This window comes from Belonocnema kinseyi, chromosome 4, assembly GCF_010883055.1.
Source record: "Belonocnema kinseyi isolate 2016_QV_RU_SX_M_011 chromosome 4, B_treatae_v1, whole genome shotgun sequence".
Classification (NCBI taxonomy): domain Eukaryota; kingdom Metazoa; phylum Arthropoda; class Insecta; order Hymenoptera; family Cynipidae; genus Belonocnema; species Belonocnema kinseyi.
The window spans coordinates 18193698-18211270 of record NC_046660.1 but is presented as its reverse complement, the minus strand read 5'-3'; the positions used below and the strand labels follow the sequence as shown (position 1 = coordinate 18211270).

Below are 17573 nucleotides of genomic sequence, written 5' to 3'. Positions count from 1 at the left end.
CCAAAGTTCTAGAAATGTTACAGATCGCTCGTAACAACGTGATAGATCTGTTAAAGATTTGTTATACAACATTTGTAATTGAGTTCTAGAATTATTCTAGAACTGTTATAGAATTGTTCTATATTTTTTGCAATGCAGCGTAGCAAAGTTTCTAGAAATGTTACATATCGCTCGTAACAACGTCATAGATCTGTTTAAGATTTGTTATACAACATTTGTAATTGAGTTCTAGAATTATTCTAAAAATTTTACAGATCGGTTGTCCCAGCGTTCTAGAACTGTTATAGAATTGTTCTAGATTTTTTACAATGAAGCGTACCAAAGTTCTAGAAATGTTACAGATCGCTCGTAACAACGTCATAGATCTGTTTAGGATTTTTTATACAACATTTGTAATTGAGTTCTAGAATTATTCTAGAAATGTTACAGCTCGGTTGTCACAGCGTTCTAGAACTGTTATAGAATTGTTCTAGATTTTTTGCAATGCAGCGTAGCAAAGTTTCTAGAAATGTTACAGATCGCTTGTAACAACGTCATAGATCTATTTAGGATTTGTTATACAACATTTGTAATTGAGTTCTAGAATTATTCTAGAAATTTTACAGATCGGTTGTCACAGCGTTCTAGAACTGTTATAGAATTGTTCTAGATTTTTTACAATGCAGCGTACCAAAGTTCTAGAAATGTTACAGATAGCTCGTAACAACGTCATAGATCTGTTAAAGATTTGTTATGCAACATTTATAATTGAGTTCTAGAATTATTCTAGAAATGTTACATATCGGTTGTCACAGCGTTCTAGAACTGTTATAGAATTGTTCTAGATTTTTTACAATGCAGCGTACCAAAGTTCTAGAAATGTTACAGATTTGTTATAAAACATTTATAATTGAGTTCTAGAATTATTCTAGAAATGTAACATATCGGTTGTCACAACGTTCTAGAACTGTTATAGAATTGTTCTAGATTTTTTACAATGCAGCGTACCAAAGTTCTAAAAATGTTACAGATCGCTCGTAACAACGTCATAGATCTGTTTAAGATTTGTTATACAACATTTGTAATTGAGTTCTCGAATTATTCTAGAAATGTTACAGATCAGTTGTCACAGCGTTCTAGAACTGTTACAGAATTGTTCAAGCGTATGGGGGATGACATAGTTGCTCGCATGTTCGTAACCTGTTACTAAGCTGTTCTCGAACACGTTCTTTTGTGTTCTAGAACAGTTACAGATCTATTCTGTAACCATGTTTGCTGTGTGGTATCTAATCGCAAAAAGATCTATACGATCCAGTCACCGAAATCTGGAAGCCAATAATGTCATTCTAATTCTTTTTGTCCAGATTTTGTAGAAAAAATCGAGAAAAAAATCTACCTCAGCTCGGATTCGAACCCGGATCATCTACTTTGCATACCCGCGCAAATTTTGTCAGCTACCCTATCTAATTACACAATTCTGTATAAAAATTTTCTTAAAGACTGGCACGAGGACTTGCAAAGCTGAAATAGCAATTCATATCCGAACAAAGCGGGTAAAAATAACTTCACGAAAATAAGCAGAGTCATTGGTATCTGATCGCAAAACGGTCTATACGACCCAGTCACCGAGACCTAGAAGCCAGTAATGTTATTCAAAGTCTTGATAGCGGTCGACGAGCCTTACATAGCAAAATGGCCAATGCAACGACCATCTCCAATTCAAGAGGAGTACTCCACATACCGACACATTCGCTCAGTCAATAAACTCCCGGCTTTAAGTTCCTGGAAATAATGCAAAAATAGAACAACAACTCTATGCTGTAATTACGGTGGATCGTCGCTTCTTTTTAATTCCCTTGTGGGAATTACTGCACCCGTGAACATGAAATCCCCACGAGTTAGCGGTAAAATCGCTTTGCATTTTTCATTTAATGAACAACGTCCCAGGACGCTTTTCACCAGGAGAATCATCCATTAGAATGCACGATCAAGCCTTTGTCCAATCATGTGATTTTTCAGACTGATGATCAGTTCCTTATTCAAGAGGCAGGAATTGAGTCTACAATCGTGATTCAGTACTTCTCTACTTCACTACTCTAAAGTGCCACTTGCTTCCTGTTTTACTTTTCTATTGAGGGCACAAATTTTATTTTTTTATTTTAAGAATAAAGATCATTTCTAGTAGATAACTAGTAGTGGGCCAGGTTTTGTCAGTATTCGACCAGAGGAGGAGTTTACTCTTCAAAAATGTCTTCAATCTTTGTTTTTCATTAAATTTTCGAGTTTCTTTTTTATTTTGATTCAATAGAAATGTTTTGGCACTAAGGAAAGACTACCTTCAGAAATTTTAAAGCTGAAATAGCAATTCAAAAGTTAGTGATATTTTAAAAGCTTTTTGGTCCAGATTTTGTTGAATAAATAGGAACAATTCTATCTCAGCCTGAATTCTAACTCGAACCATCTACTTTGCTTACCACCTTTTCTATTGAGGACACAAATTTGAATTTTGTTTTTCAAAAATAAGCCTAAGTTCCAGCAGATAATAAGAAGTGGGCCAGAGATGAGATTTACTCTTTAAAAAAATATATAGCTTTTAGTTTTCATGCGATTTGGAAGATAATTTCCGTGAATTGAAGCTAATTACATTTTAAAGAGATGTGTCAAGTCTGATTCTTTAATTTCCTTTTTTTATAATTATTTATTTAACGTAAAATATAAAAAGTGGCAATTTTACGAAATTTATTTTTTTTTTCTTCAGGTATAAGTGCCAAGTGATGCAAAACATCTTTTTTAAATTAATTTCCTTGAAAATTTAACTATTCCATCTCTGGTTACAAATTTATCTTCTTTAGTTGAGAATTCATGTATTTTCTTTGAAATTCGTATATTTTTTTTTCGTAAAAAATTATTCTTCTTGGTTGACAATTCAATTATTTGGTTAAAAATTAAACCGCTTTGTAGGAAATTCGACAATTTTGTTTAGAAGTAATTTTTTGTTTGTTTGAAAAATCAACTGTTTTCTTAAAAATTTGTCCTTTTGGGTCGATAATTCAACTGTTTTTACAGAAAACACTTTTTTTTATTGAAAATTTTTTTATGTTGAAAATTCAATTCCTTGGTAAAATATAAGTTCTTTGTTGAAACATCATTTTTTTGTTGCATGTAAAAAACTGATTTTTTTAAATTGAAAATATAATTATTCCACTTTTCGTTAAAAATTGATCTTTCTTAGTTGAAATTCAACTATTTAGGTAAAAAATTATCATTTCTTAGTAGAAAATTAATTTTCTTAGATGAAAATTCATGATTTTGGTTGAAAATACAATTATATCTTAAGAAATTTCTCAAAGCTGTAGGATGTAGAACAATTTTGTGAGAAAGTAATTTTGTTTTGTTGTAGTTTCGTCTTTTTAAGTAATAATTAATCTATTTTGTTGAAAATTAATCCTTTTTATAGAAATTAATTTTTGAAATTAAAAAATAAACCAATCCCATTTTTATTGTAAATTCATCATTTTTTTAGTTAAAAATTGAGCTACTGCGTTGAAAGTAGAAGAACTGTGCTAAAAATGACTTTTTTGTTTGAAAATGGATCATTTTAGTAAAAAATTGCTTTCTTCGCTTGACAATTTGTAGTATTTTGAGGAAAAGTCGTCTTTTTATAAGAAAAATTTATGTTTTTAACTCACAATGTATCTATTCTATTTTTGGTTGAAAGTTTATATTTTTTAATTGATAATTCAAATTTTTGGTTAAAGATTCATGTATATTGTTGGTAATTAAACGATTTTGTTAGAAATTATCCTTTTTGTTTGAAAAGTTTTGTTGAAAATTCATGTTTTTGATCAAATTCTTTTTTATTAATTTGTTCATCTGAAAATAAAAGTATTCCAGTTTTTATTGTATCTTGTTTGGTAAAAAGTTGTTGGTAAAAAGTTTGGTAAAAAGCTTAAAGTTCGAACTACTACATTAAAAATTAATTTTTTGGTTGAAAATAAATTTTTCAACAATAATTTAAATATTTAGTTTAATATTATTTTTTCATTAAACAGTCAAACAAATTTGTTAAAAAGTATCTTTTTTGGTTGAAAAGTCAACTCTTTTACTGAAAATTTAAACTTTTTTTTAGGATTCAACTATTTTGACGAAAATCTCTTTTAATTTCAAATTATTTTACTTTGTAGAAAATTCCACAGTTTGGTTAAAAACCCATTTTTTTGTTGAAAATTCATCTCTTTGACTGACAATTCAACTATTATGTTGAAAAAAACGTGTTTTCTGATAATAATTTATTTTTTGATAGAATATTTAAGTATTTCAGTTGAAGATATATAATTTTGGTAGCAAATTCCTTTCTTTGGTTAAAAATGAAACTATTTTGTTGAAAATTTGTTTTTATTGTCCAAAATAATTTTAGTAAAAAAAAATTTTTTATTTCAAAATGAAACTAGTTCGTCAAAAATTCAAATTTTTGGTGAAAATTCGTATTTTTTAGTAAAAAAAATTAGTCTTCTCACTTAAAAATTCACTAAAAAATAAAAATAATATCCTTTCTGTATGCTAAGTAACCTGTTTTTTCTTAATTTTTGTTTGTTAAAATTAAGTTATTTAGATGAAAATTTAAATATTGTATTTTTAGTGAAAAATTGATATTTTTAGTTAAATTCTTTTTTTGGTTTATATATTTAAATATTTTGAGAAAAGTTCGTCTTTTTCCATAAGAAAAATAATTTTTTAATTCAAAATGTAAAAATTCCATTATTCTGAAAATGTCTTCTTTTAAACTGATAATTACACTATTTGGATACAAATTTGTATGTTTTAATAAAAAATTAATCTTCTGAGTTAATAATTAATTAATTTCGTTTAAAATTAAACAATTTTGTTAAAAAGGATCCTTTTTGGTTGAAAAGTCAACTCTTTTGTTGAAAATTTGTCTTTTTTATTGAGTATTCAGCTATTTTGTTTAAATTTTTCTTTACATTTGATTATTGAACTGCAAATTCACCTTTTCATTTTTTGTCAAAAACTGATCTTTTTTAATTAAAAATTTGTGATTTTTATTTTAAAACTCGTTGAAAAATTTTTTTTTTAGAATAAAATCAATGTTTTTGGTTGAAAATTCAACAATAAAAAAAGAACAATAAAAATGGGCGTTAGTCCAGGTTAGGCAAAGTAATAACCACAATTTTATGTAAATATATAAATATATATATTTTTTTTATCTTCCATCAATTTTATTCACACGAGTGCCTGATTGGGGTCGTGAGAGACCGCATGTGTCCGATTGACCTGACCTAGGATAACAAGTCTCAGAAGATTACCTGCTCATTCATTCGATATAATAAACACGCCTCTGATTAAAATTAGGACAATTCTCAATTCTTTAAATAAACTATTTTTTCAATTATTAAAAAAAAATTTAATTGTGTTTTTGCTGAACAGTCGAACTCAAAATTAACTTATCGTCAAAAAATTTTTTTTTCAAACAAAAAAAATTGCACATTGTTAAATGCAACTTTGGAACAAGATTTAAGTATTCTTGTTTATAAATTTCAAAAACATACATTTTTAATCTTACACAGTTTTCAAATTAAGAGATAAAATTAATATTAATAGAAAATTCTATTAGTGTACGTTAATTATAAAGTAAAATCAAGTAAAAGAAAAGCAAGGACAATATTTATGTTCTTTGAGGAAAAAAATTATAATTTTTGTAATTCATCATTTTCAGATTCAGTTGAACTACATTGTCAAAAATTTATTGAAAAATTAATCTACTCCAGTTTATAAAATTGATCATTTTTGCTAAAAGTTCAATTTTTTTGCTAAAAAATAATTTTTTTTAAAATTATTTTTTCATCAATAATTGTTTTAGCTAAAAATTTATCTTTTCCATATGTGGTTTAAAATCTGCTAAAAATATTTTTTGCAGCTTCAAGATTCATCGTTTTAAAAACTTAGCTAATTTGTTATAAATTTGTTTCTTTTTTGGTAAAGCCTTAATTTTTAAACGAAAATTTGACGAAAATTCATGAATTATGTTGAAATTCCGTTTTCTTTCAGTTTAACTGTTTCATATTTAATGTTAACTTTTTTTTGTAGAAATAACAAGTATTACATTTCTCGTAACAATTTTTTTTGTATCAAAAACCTATTTCCTATTCGGTTTAAGATTTATCTCTCCTAGTTAAAAATTCAACAGTTTTGTAAAAAATAGATTCTTTGGTTGAAGGCTCATAGTTTTATTCGAAAATTCATCCCTTTGGCATTATTTTTTAACTAAAAATTTAATTATTAAACTTTTTGATGATGATTCATATTTTCTGGCTGAAAATTCAACTGCTTGGTTCGAAAATTTATATTTGTAGTTGAAGATTAAATAATTCGTCATTCTTTAAACAAAAACTTAATTTCGGTTGAAAATTGATGTATTATGTTGAAAATTCGTTTCGCTTGAATTTGAATTTTTTCTCAAAAATTCAATTTCTGTTTGGTTCATGATTCATCATTTTAATTAAAAATTTGTAATTTTAATTTAAAAATTCCAGTAATTTGTTTGACAATTCAACTACGCCGTTGAAAGTTGAATTCCTTTGCTAAAAATTCATTATTTTGGTTTAAAATTTAACTAATTTATTTTCAATTAGTTGTTTTTTGCTAAAAATTTAACTTTTTCATTTCTGATTCAAAATTTAAATTAATTATTTGGTTGATTTATTTTTAAAATCCATTTTTTTATTTGAGGATACAACATTTTAGTTAAAAAATATTCTTTTTGGTTGAAAATTCAATCATTTTTTTTACAAAATTGTGGCTTTTTCTGTTGAAAATGTAACTACATTAATAGTGAATTCAACTGATTTGTTTAAAATAATTTTTTTGTTAAAAATTAATAGATTCAGGTTAAAAATTCAACTACTTGGTTGAAAGTTGTATCTTTTGCTAAAAATAAATTTTTTTGGTTAAAATTCAAACTATTTTGTTTAAAAAAAATGTAATGTAGCACTCGTGCTAATGCGGTCCCGGAATAATTTTCAAAAGTCTATAGTAAAAAACAGTGAATTTTTTTGTTTCTAATCTTCTCTGAGCAATTTAAAAAGTGAATAACAATGTGGAATCTAGTCTAGAATCTGAAGTGATGCAATTGCGTGAGAATATGCGAATACCTCTTGCTTAGTTGTTTCACGCCTAGAAGTTCCTGCATAAAACAAAGATTTAACCACTCTAATTAATTAATTATTCTGATTGCGAATTCGATTTCTGGAACTTTTCTTCCGCTGCAAAAGTACGTAAGTGCGAAATAATTTCGTTAAAGTATTGCTGAAGAGTGGTAAATTAAACCTGATTTGGTTGGGAAAAATTGCACTAAAAAAGGGGGAAAATAATGGCAATTTCAAATATTTTATGTAATGATAGTTACCGTTAAATTTTTTCAACGTACCATCCAGAAGTGAGTCATTAAGGACACAGTCAGATGCGAGTCATAATTTTTCATGGTAAATTAACTTTCACCGAAAATGAAGAGTTAACTGTAATTTATGATATCATCCTTGCAGAGAAAACAAATTATTTTTTAAATGTTCACATTTATTAAAAAGATTCATTTTAAACCAAAGAATCACGAAAAAATAACATTTCATTATTGAAATAACAAAATAACCTAAAAAAAAAGTTTAAACAAATAGTTGAATTCTCTACTAAATAGATATTTTACCAAAACAGATTGATTTTCAGCCGAACTTTTCTAGCAAAATAATTTTATTAAACAAACAAAAATGGAAAATTTCTACCAGAAGAGATACTTTAAAGACAAAGAAGCAAATTTTCTACAAAGCTGTTAAATTTTCAACCCAATAATATGAATTTTAAAAAAGTTCATTTTTGACCAAGTAGTGTAACTTTTAACTACAAAAAAAATTTCAAAAAAACAGTTAAATTTTGAAAAAAAGTAACTCAATTTTCTAATAATATATGAAAATTCAACGATTTGGTTCAAACGTCATGTATTTTGTTTAAAATTAATCAGTTTTGGTAGAAAATTATCTTCTTAGCTTAAAATTCATCGTTTCAAATGAAACTAAACCATTGCATTTTCAGTTTTAAAAAATTTGTTTCTTGGCCAAAAAGTTCAAATTTAGTAGAAAATTAATCTTTTTAGTTAAAAAATAATTGTTTTAACTGACAATTAAATTTTGTTATTTTTAGTTCAAATGTATTCTTTTTTGTTCAAAAATTCAGCTATTAGTTGGGAAATGTATCCTATTTAGTTAAAAATTTAACTATTTGTTTAAAAATTTACGTATTTTGTTAAAAATTAATCCTTTTTGGTGAGAAATTAATTTTCTTTTTGGGAATTTTATCCTTTTCTTTTAAGAATTCAACAATTTAATTGAAACTTGTTTTCTTCGAAACTGAACAATTTTTCTTTTTTGAAAATTCCAATCTTTTGTTTAAACTTCATACTTTTAGTCGAATTCAACTCTTTTTTATTTAAAATAAAATCTTGTTCTGGTTTTTATATCATCTTTTACATTTTTGGTTAAAAATTAATTTTTCTAACTGAAAATTTAACTGTTTTTATTTTTGGTTGAAAATCGATCTTTTTTACTTGTTAATTCATTTATTTTGTTAAAAATTTGTGTTACTTCGGAGAAAATTAATCTCCTTTGTGAAATTTTTTTTTTGTTTGAGAATTAAATTACTTGGTTGAGAGCTTAACTCCTTTGTTAAAAATTCGAGTTTTTAGTCTGAAAAGAAATTTTTTTAATCAAAAGACGAATCTTTAACAAACCACATGATTTTTCAACCAAATAGTGGAATTTTCAATAAAAACAGATAATCTAAAACAGTTGAATTTTGAACTAAAAAATATTAGTTTTGAACCAAAAATTAAATTCTTTTTAGTTTATAAACGAAATACATAACCAAATTTCAAACAAAGTAGTTAAATTTCCAAAAAAATAGTTTAAGTTTAAACTAAATAGTTTAATTGTTCACTAATTTGTTACATTTTCAACCTAAAAAGGTGAATTTGCAACAAAACAAATGAATACACTATAAAAAACATGACTTTTAAATAAAATACGTGAATTTTCAACTAGAAAAGATTAGTTTTCAATTAAAACTATAAATTTTCATCAAAAAATGGAATAGTTAAATATTTAGTTAAAAAAAATTAATATTAAACCTAAAATTTAAATAATTTACAACAAAACAATTAGATTTTCTACTAAAAAAATTAATTTTCACCAAGTAAGTAAAATTTTAACGAAATAGTTAAATTTTTGATAAAAAAAGCAAAAGAGATGAATTCCGAACCAAAAATGTGATGATAGACTTAAAAAAATCAAATTATAGCAATCTTCTAAAATGAAAAAAATGTATAGATAATTATATTAAAATTATTCGCATACTAGTATCAAATAGTTTTAACTCATTATTCGTTGTTTGCTTTGGCGGATATATAAAATTAAATTTATAATTATTATTTAAAAATATGAGCAGGGTCAGCTTAATTTTTTTACATTAAACTTTAAATAGGTGTTGGGGGAGGGGGTCACTGAAATATCAAAAATGGTCATACAAGAGGTAGGGTGAGTAAAAAATCACTCAAAATAGCGTCACGTAGTGAACGCTCCCTAAGGGTCTAGGGTTCGACTCCTGGCACCGACGCATTTTTTTTTTAATACAATTCCTATTACTCAACTGCTATTGCACCTAACACGTCTTCAAAACTAATGTCCTCTTCCGCATCTCGTTACACCTGTATGTTTACTCAGCATCTATACAAATAGATACACTTATATATAGAGAGAGAGAAAGAGAGAGAGAGGGGACGAAGATCGTGGCACGTGTGCGGTTTCGTGGGAACAAAATCCAGACATAACGGTGTCACTAGTCACGAGTCGCGTTACAAATGTGCCCTAGAGTGGTCAAGAGTCTGAGTGCGAGTCAGTCAAGAGGAGCCAATCAACCATCCAGGGTAGGAGGCAATCAGGCCAACCTCTCGGAGTCGGGCAGAGGTTACGGACCCAACTCATAAGGGCCTCTCCTCAGTTCGAGTAGCCTAGCCGAAGTCGTAACTCTTAGCATGGTCCTTCTACTCCTGCGGTCGTTCGGTCGTTCGTTCCGCATCTCATGTTCTGGTAACCGAACGACCGAGAGAGAGGCACAGACATACGAACGATGCCTTTGTTCGCTAATTTTTATTTCCCTCCAATTGCCTCACTCTCAACATTGTTCCACTCTTCCGAAGCTACACGGGAGCAAAGGGGCCGACCGGCCTCTTTGTCGCTCCGTTACCACTTAGACTGTAAATCCATAATCGATACTCTGCTGCCTTTTCAGATTCGAAATATGTGTTATGGGAAACGATCTTTCATGTCGGGAAAAGAGAAGGGGAGGAAGAAAAAATAAAATTAAGGTTAGAGGAAGATTTGAGATAGTACCTGGAAAAGGTTAGCAAATAAATCTGGCAGATGATAGGTAGTAGAAAAAGTAAGGACAGTAAGAAGAATATATTACGAAAAAGATAGGGTGAACAAGGAGATAATCAAATATAGATTTCAAAAAAGGCAAAGAGTTAATAAGTACAGTGAAACCCTTCAATTACCCTCCCTTCTATAGCCCTTCCGAGAATTGACGCCGCGCCGCAGTTAGGCGTAACTTGAGATGTGCGGGGAGCGCGGCATCTGTGGTTGAGTTTCTTTGTATAAAAAAGATAAAAGAGGAGAAGACAAATAGAGGTGATATGAGAAGATAAAAAAAAGTGATGAAGTATGGTTCCAGAGGAGAAATGAAAATGAAAAAGGATTAAATAACGCTCCGTTACCACTTAGCCTGTAAATCCATAAACGATACTCTTCTGCCTTTTCAGATTCGAAATATATACCTTAGAAAACGATTTTTCATGAATGAAAGAGGGAAGAGTAGAAATGAAAAAAACTTAAGGTTAGAGGAAGATTTGAGATAGAAACTGGATAAGGTTAGCAGATGAAATTGGCAGATGATAGGAAGGTGTTAAAAATGTAAGGAGAGGAAGAGGAACATATTAGGAAAAAGATCAGGTGAAGAAAGGAGGTGCTCAAAAACAGATTTTAATAAACGCAAGGAGTTAATAAGTATAAAAAGATAAACAAGGGGAAGACAAATAAAGTTGAGATGACAAGATAAAAAAAGGAGATAAAGTATGGTGCCAGAGGAGGAGGGAGAATGAAAAAGGGTTAAATAACACTCCTTCACAACTTAGACTGTAAACCCATAATCAATACTCTATTGTCTTTTCAGATTGGAAATATATGCTTTACGAAAAGATTTTTCATTAATGAAAGAGGGATGAGTAGAAATGAAAAAAACTTAAGGTTAGAGGAAGATTTGAGATAGAAGCTGGATAAGGTTAAAAGATGGAATTGACAAATGATAGAAACTTGGTAAAAAAAGGTAAGGAAAGTAAGAAGAAAATATTAGGAAAAATATAAGGTGAAAAAAGAAGATAATCAAAAACAGATTTGAAAAGAACAAAAAAAATTTATAAGTATAGAAAGGATGAAAGAGGGAAAGAAAAATGGAGGTTAGACGAAAAGGTAAAATAAAGGTGATAAAGTGTGGTAAAGTGTGCGTAAATCCATAATCGATACTCTGCTACCTTTTCATATTCTAAATATAGGCCATGGAAAACGATCTTTCATGAAGAGAAAGAAAAGGAGAAATTAAAAAATAAAATTAAGGTTAGAGGAAGATTTGAGATAGAATCTGGATAAGGGTAAACGAAGAGATAGGTAGATGATGGGAAGGAGGTGAAGAAAAGTAAGAAAAGGAAAAAGAGGAAGAAGAAAATTCTTTTAAAACTATAAGGCGAGTAAAGGAAGTAATCAAAAACAGAAAGGAGATAAAGTATGGCACTAAATAAGAGGGGAAGAAACACAGTGAAAGAGAATAATTATGAACTGGAAGAGTACAATTAGGAGTTGAGGAAAAGGAATGAACCAAGAGATAATCTGTAGACACAAGGTAAAGTTTCATTCAAAATATATGCCATGGGATAAGGAGAGAAGAGGACTGAGGTCATTAAAAAATATTTGCAAAGAACAGAAGGATTTAATCAGTAGACAAAAGATCAGAAAAGAATGTAAAATCGCGAAGGGATGAAAAGATTCATGAAAAAGAGAAAAGTATGGTGCTAGAGGAGAGGAAAGAAATAAGGTTGAAACAAAGGGATAAAATGAAAAGAGAGCAGGAAGTAACAACTAGAAAGTAAGGAAAAGAGAAGAAATCAAGCCAAGAGATAAGGTATAGAAAAAGGATAGGGAAGAGGAATTTAAACATAGGAACGACACAAATAGAAAAATAAAGGTAAGATGAGAAGATGAATAAAAAAAAGGAGATAAATAAACATTCTTAAGAAATTCTAGAAATAAGATAAACAAGAGAAAGAAGAGTTGAAAATGATAATAAGAAACAAGAAGGTTAGAACTAGATTACAAGTTCAAAGAAAATTTTTAAGAAAGGATAAAAGAGGTCAGGAAGCTAAGGAAGGTTGGAACTAGATTAACTAGACAATGGTTTTTGAAGAGCGTAAGCAGGTAATCAATAAAAAATTTTCATTGAATGCAAAGAGGGGTGAAAAAGAAGAGAACTTAAGAAGAGGAGGTGCAGAAAGGTGCTAGAGAAAAGGATGAAAAGAGTAAAAAAGGATAAGAAGAACCTAGAAGGTTAGAGATAAATTAAAGGATAGGAGGTAAGTACTCAAATCAGTAACTGAAGTGATAAAGAGTAGAAAACAAAAATAGAGCTGGAATAAGGAAGGAGGAAGGAGGAAGGAGGAAGGAGAAAGGAGGAAAATTAAAAAAATGTATCACATATGAGAAGAAGAACAAAAGGTAGGAGACGAAGAAAGGTGCTAAGGAAGGTTAAGAAAGAAGATAAACAAGAGGAAGAAGTCTTGTAAATGATAATAAGAAACTGGAATTTTAGAGCTTGATTAAAAATATTAAGAAATAAAGGCAAGAAAAAAAATTTGAGAAAGGATGAAAGAGGTGTGGGATCAAAAGGCTAAGACAAAAATGTATAAGGCCATCGAAAAAATTTTGAATTGAATAATGATAAGAAGGGATGCAAATAAAAGAAGAAACGATTTTTTTTTAAGTAGAATAGGATATTTAAAATTGTATTTATTTATGTCCTTTCGGTTTTTAAGGCACCCAAATATGAATGATTTCAATTTTCAAAGCATAGAACTATAAACCATTTTAACTTTTAACTACCAAGTGTAAATTAAATTTCTTTGTACTCTGAATCATTAAACTGAAAATTTATTTAAATAGTTATAAATAATTAATATTTATTCTATTCGATTTGAAATTAAATATTATTCGATCCTTTTAAATACGAATTTCGAGAATCTAGAAAGTTCGCAAATTATTAAGAGATTGGAGACTAGGATTTTGAAAGTCAAGTACGAGAAAGGTCATATCACCGTTACAACTACTCGTTCGAGAAAATATGTCATACATTGTTAATATTTCGAAATTCGAGTCTAACCATTATATTTCACAACCACACCTTTACGATAATTTTTGAACCCATAAAGGCAGCTAATTACTTTTTTTACATCCTTAAAAATAGCCTCAATTATTTTTATAAATAACAGTATTTAATTAGTTTAATGCAAAGGAGTTTTAACAGTTTTAAATATTAATGATCCACTATTATTAAAAAATAATTCGTCCAATCTGCATTATTTTAATTATAAAAAAATCGTTTCTTTTCAAGAAAATATAAATGAAGTCGAAAAAGGCGATAAAAAATGTTTCTGATTGACGTGTGAAATTAAATAAAAGTAGTCGCATCGATGTAGAATATTTTAGAACATAAATGCAGTCGGGGCTTTAAGTGCAAGTAGTAACAGTCGTAGTGGGTGAGACAGGTATCGATTAATCACTCGTGTTTCCTCCGAGTGGGTAAACTCTTATCACCTCAAATTACTCAAGCTATAGTATCTTAATGAGATTATTTCAAATTATTATGCTATTAAATTCTTATTGTTGCAGACATCACACTCTTTCTCCTATTTTCCTTTTTTAAAGAATTCCTCTTTTTGGACCTTTTTCCAAGAAACTTTTACTTTTTCCCCATTTTTCAAGTTTTTTTACTTAGATGCGAACTGAATTAATAAAAACCGATCCGAAAATAAAACGAGTTTTCATTTGGAAATGTCAAATTATATTTATGGGTCAGAATTCAGCTCTTTTTTTAATTCCAAGATTTTGTTGAAAATTACAGTATTTGTTGAAAACTAAAATATTTTGTTTAAAAGTAATATTTTGTGTACAAAATTTTCCCTTTTGGAATTAAAATTGATTTTTTTGGCTAATAATTTATAATTCTTTTTTGAAAATTAACTTTGTTGAAATCTAATTTTTTGCAATAAAGTCTTTATGGAAATAAAATTAAACTATTTGGTTAAAATACAACTGTTTCAGTTGAAGTTTAGTTTTAATAAATTTTAATTTGAATTTGGTTTAAAATGTAACTTCTTTTTTTAATCCGTCACGTTTGTTTGAAAGTTCAACCATTTGGTTGCAAAGACAGCTGTTAAATGGAACATATATTTATTTTTTATTAGTTCAACTGTTTTGTTCAAAATTCAATTATTTTGTTGAAAATCTAACTATTTTTTCTAAAAGTCATCTTTCTTGGTTGAAAATTTATGTTAAAAATTCAAATACTATTTTAAAAAGTTTTTTTGATCTATTATTTTTAACTATTGGGTTGTAAATGCAATTGCCTGATTGAAAATACATTTCTTTGATGAAAATTTAAACTACTTTGTCGAGAATTTAATTATTTTTATGAAAATTCATGTTTTTATTTTAAAAATTAATTTTTTTTTGAAAATTCAACTATCTTATTATCAGTTTTATTTAAAAATTTGTAAAAGAAAATTTGTGATTTGCTTGAAAGTTTAACTTATTCGGCTTAAATGCAAACTGTTTGGTTGAAAATGAATTTCGTTTTCTTAAATTCAACTATTTTGTTAAAAAATCATCTTAAGTCGAAAATTCTTCACTTGGCAGAAAATTTATCTTTTTTGTTTTAAGCCCATCTTTCTTGATTGAAAATTAACTTCTTTTGTTGAAAATTAAACTATTTTGTTAAAAAGTCACATTTTTGTTGAAAATTTACATGGTTTTTTTTTTAATTCGTCTTTTTGTGAAAAAAAAATGTCGTGCTTTTTTATTGTAAATAATGTTTTTTCAACTGAACTGTTTTTGTTTGAAACCTAACTTTCTTTTTGCAAAAATTTGACCATTTGCTTGTAACTTCATCTTTTTAAGTTAAATATGCCAATATTTATTCAAAAATGTAACAATTTTGTTATTTGGTCACCTTTTCTGAAAAGTTTAATTATTTGGTTGTAATTGCCACTGTTTGGTTAAAAATGATTTTTTCTGGAAATTCAACTATGTGATTAAAAAGTGTATTTATTCTGACGAAATTTCTTTATTGTTTCTACCTATTTCTTTTTTTTAATTCAACTATTTGGTAAAATAAATCATTTTGTTGGAGATTCAACAATTTTTTTAATATTACAAAAAAATGTATATAGAAAATTCTTAGCTTGAAAGTTTCTTTATTTGATTGAAAATTTAAACATTTTGTTGAAACTTCAACTGCTGCGTTAAAAAGACCTCTTTTTTGACGAAAATTTATCTTTTGGTTAAAAAAATGATCTTTTTTGGTTGAAAAAAAAGATATTATTTTGAAAATTCAATTGCCTTCTAAAAAAAATGTCTTTTTGATTCGAAAATTCAACTATTTAGTAGAAAAGTCATATTTTGAAGTCGAAAGTTCAAATATTTGTTTAAAAATTAAATTTTTTTTAGTCGTCACTTTTTAATTGAAAGTTCAACTATTTGGCTGGTAATACAACTGTTTCGTTAAAAAATATTTTTTTTTTAAATTCAACTGTTTGCTAAAAAATTTAATTATTTTGTTCAAAAATCAAATATATTGTTTCAATTTTAATTTTTTTAGTTATTATTTTTAGCTATTTGGTTGTGAAGCAACTGTCAGCTTGAAATTTTTTTTTTTTTTTGGATCCCAAAATTTGATTGAGAATTCAACTATTTTGTTAAAAAGTGATGCGTTTTGTTGAAAATTATTTTTTTTATACAAAATTAATCTTTTTTTATTAAAAACTCCACTACGTTATTGAAAATCCCTATAGTAAATTTATTTTAAAAATGATATTCTTCTATTACAATAAAAGAATATTTAGTTCCAGGAAATCTATGACAGAAGATGTAAAAAAGATTATTTATAGTCTGAGAAAGAGGGCCCAAAATAATGTTTAAACACTACATTTTAAACGAAAAGTCTCAATTCATGAGGCTCAAAAATACGAGGCCCAAATACGATGGATTGTAACCCAATGTAATAAGGGTTTCGACCTGGGTCGACAAAATACTAATAAAAAATTCATTTACTTTCACCGACTTTTGTCATTATAAAACAGCAATAAAAAATCTCTAATTTAAAATATATGGTTCATTTAAATCCTAGAACCATAGGTCCCAAAAGAATAAGACTCAAATTATAAGACTCAAAACATAAGGCCCAAAATATGATGTCCAAAAAAAATGACCGAACACTAAGTTCAAATCCGTAAATACCAAGCCGTAAGTCCAAAAATCATTAAGCCCAAAAAAGAAAGTCCCAAAAATATAGGTCCCAAAATATAAGGTCCTAAAATAATGCTGAAATACAAAGTTCGAAACTGTATTTTCCAAGCCGTAAGGCCAAAAATCATGTGGGCCAAAAACATAGGTCCCAAAATAGTGCCGAAATACTAAGTTCGAAACTGAAAGTTCCAAGCCGTATAGTCAAAAATCATGGGGCCCAATAAATAAGTCCAAAAAATATGAGTGCGAAAAATACAAGGGTCAAAATGTATGGTCCCATGATAATGACAAAAAACAGAATAATGTTCAAAACCTTATGTATCAAAGCGTAAGACAAAAAAACATGAGGCCCAAAATATAAGCTCCCAGAATAATGCCAGAACAGTAAGTTCGAAACTGTAAGTACCAAACCGTGAGTCCAAAAAGCATGAGGCCTAAAAATATGGGTCCCAAAAATGTAAGGCCCAAAATATAAGGTCCCAATATAATGCAAAAATACTAAGCTTGTAACTTTGAATACCGAGTCTTAAGGTTAAATATCATTAGGCACAATAATATAAGTCCCAAAAATATATGTACCAAAAATATAAGTCCCAAAAATATAATTTCCAAAAATACAAGGTCCAAAATATATGATCCCAAAATAACGCCAAAGGACTAAATAATTTAAAATCCTAAAATCATTTGAATTTATGAAACTGCAATACATTTTTTTAATATGGGACTTAATTGGATACGTGATATTGCGATCGTATACGTAATATGTAGGACGTGAAGGATGTTTTCGTGCCTCGTCATCGAAGAGATGCGACTGGTCCAACGGGTTCTTCAACCAGAAATTCGGATTCTGGGTTAACATCTACATTCACATCTCGATTCGAAGGTATGATATTACACACACACACGCAT

General features: G+C 28.0%; 1 protein-coding gene across 1 annotated transcript in view; it reads right to left on the bottom strand.

Annotated features, from left to right (window-relative positions):
- The window catches only part of LOC117171252 (mucin-17-like), a 90515-nt gene that overhangs the window by 66122 nt on the left and 6820 nt on the right, over positions 1-17573 (bottom strand). The gene's annotated exons all lie outside the window — the stretch shown is intronic.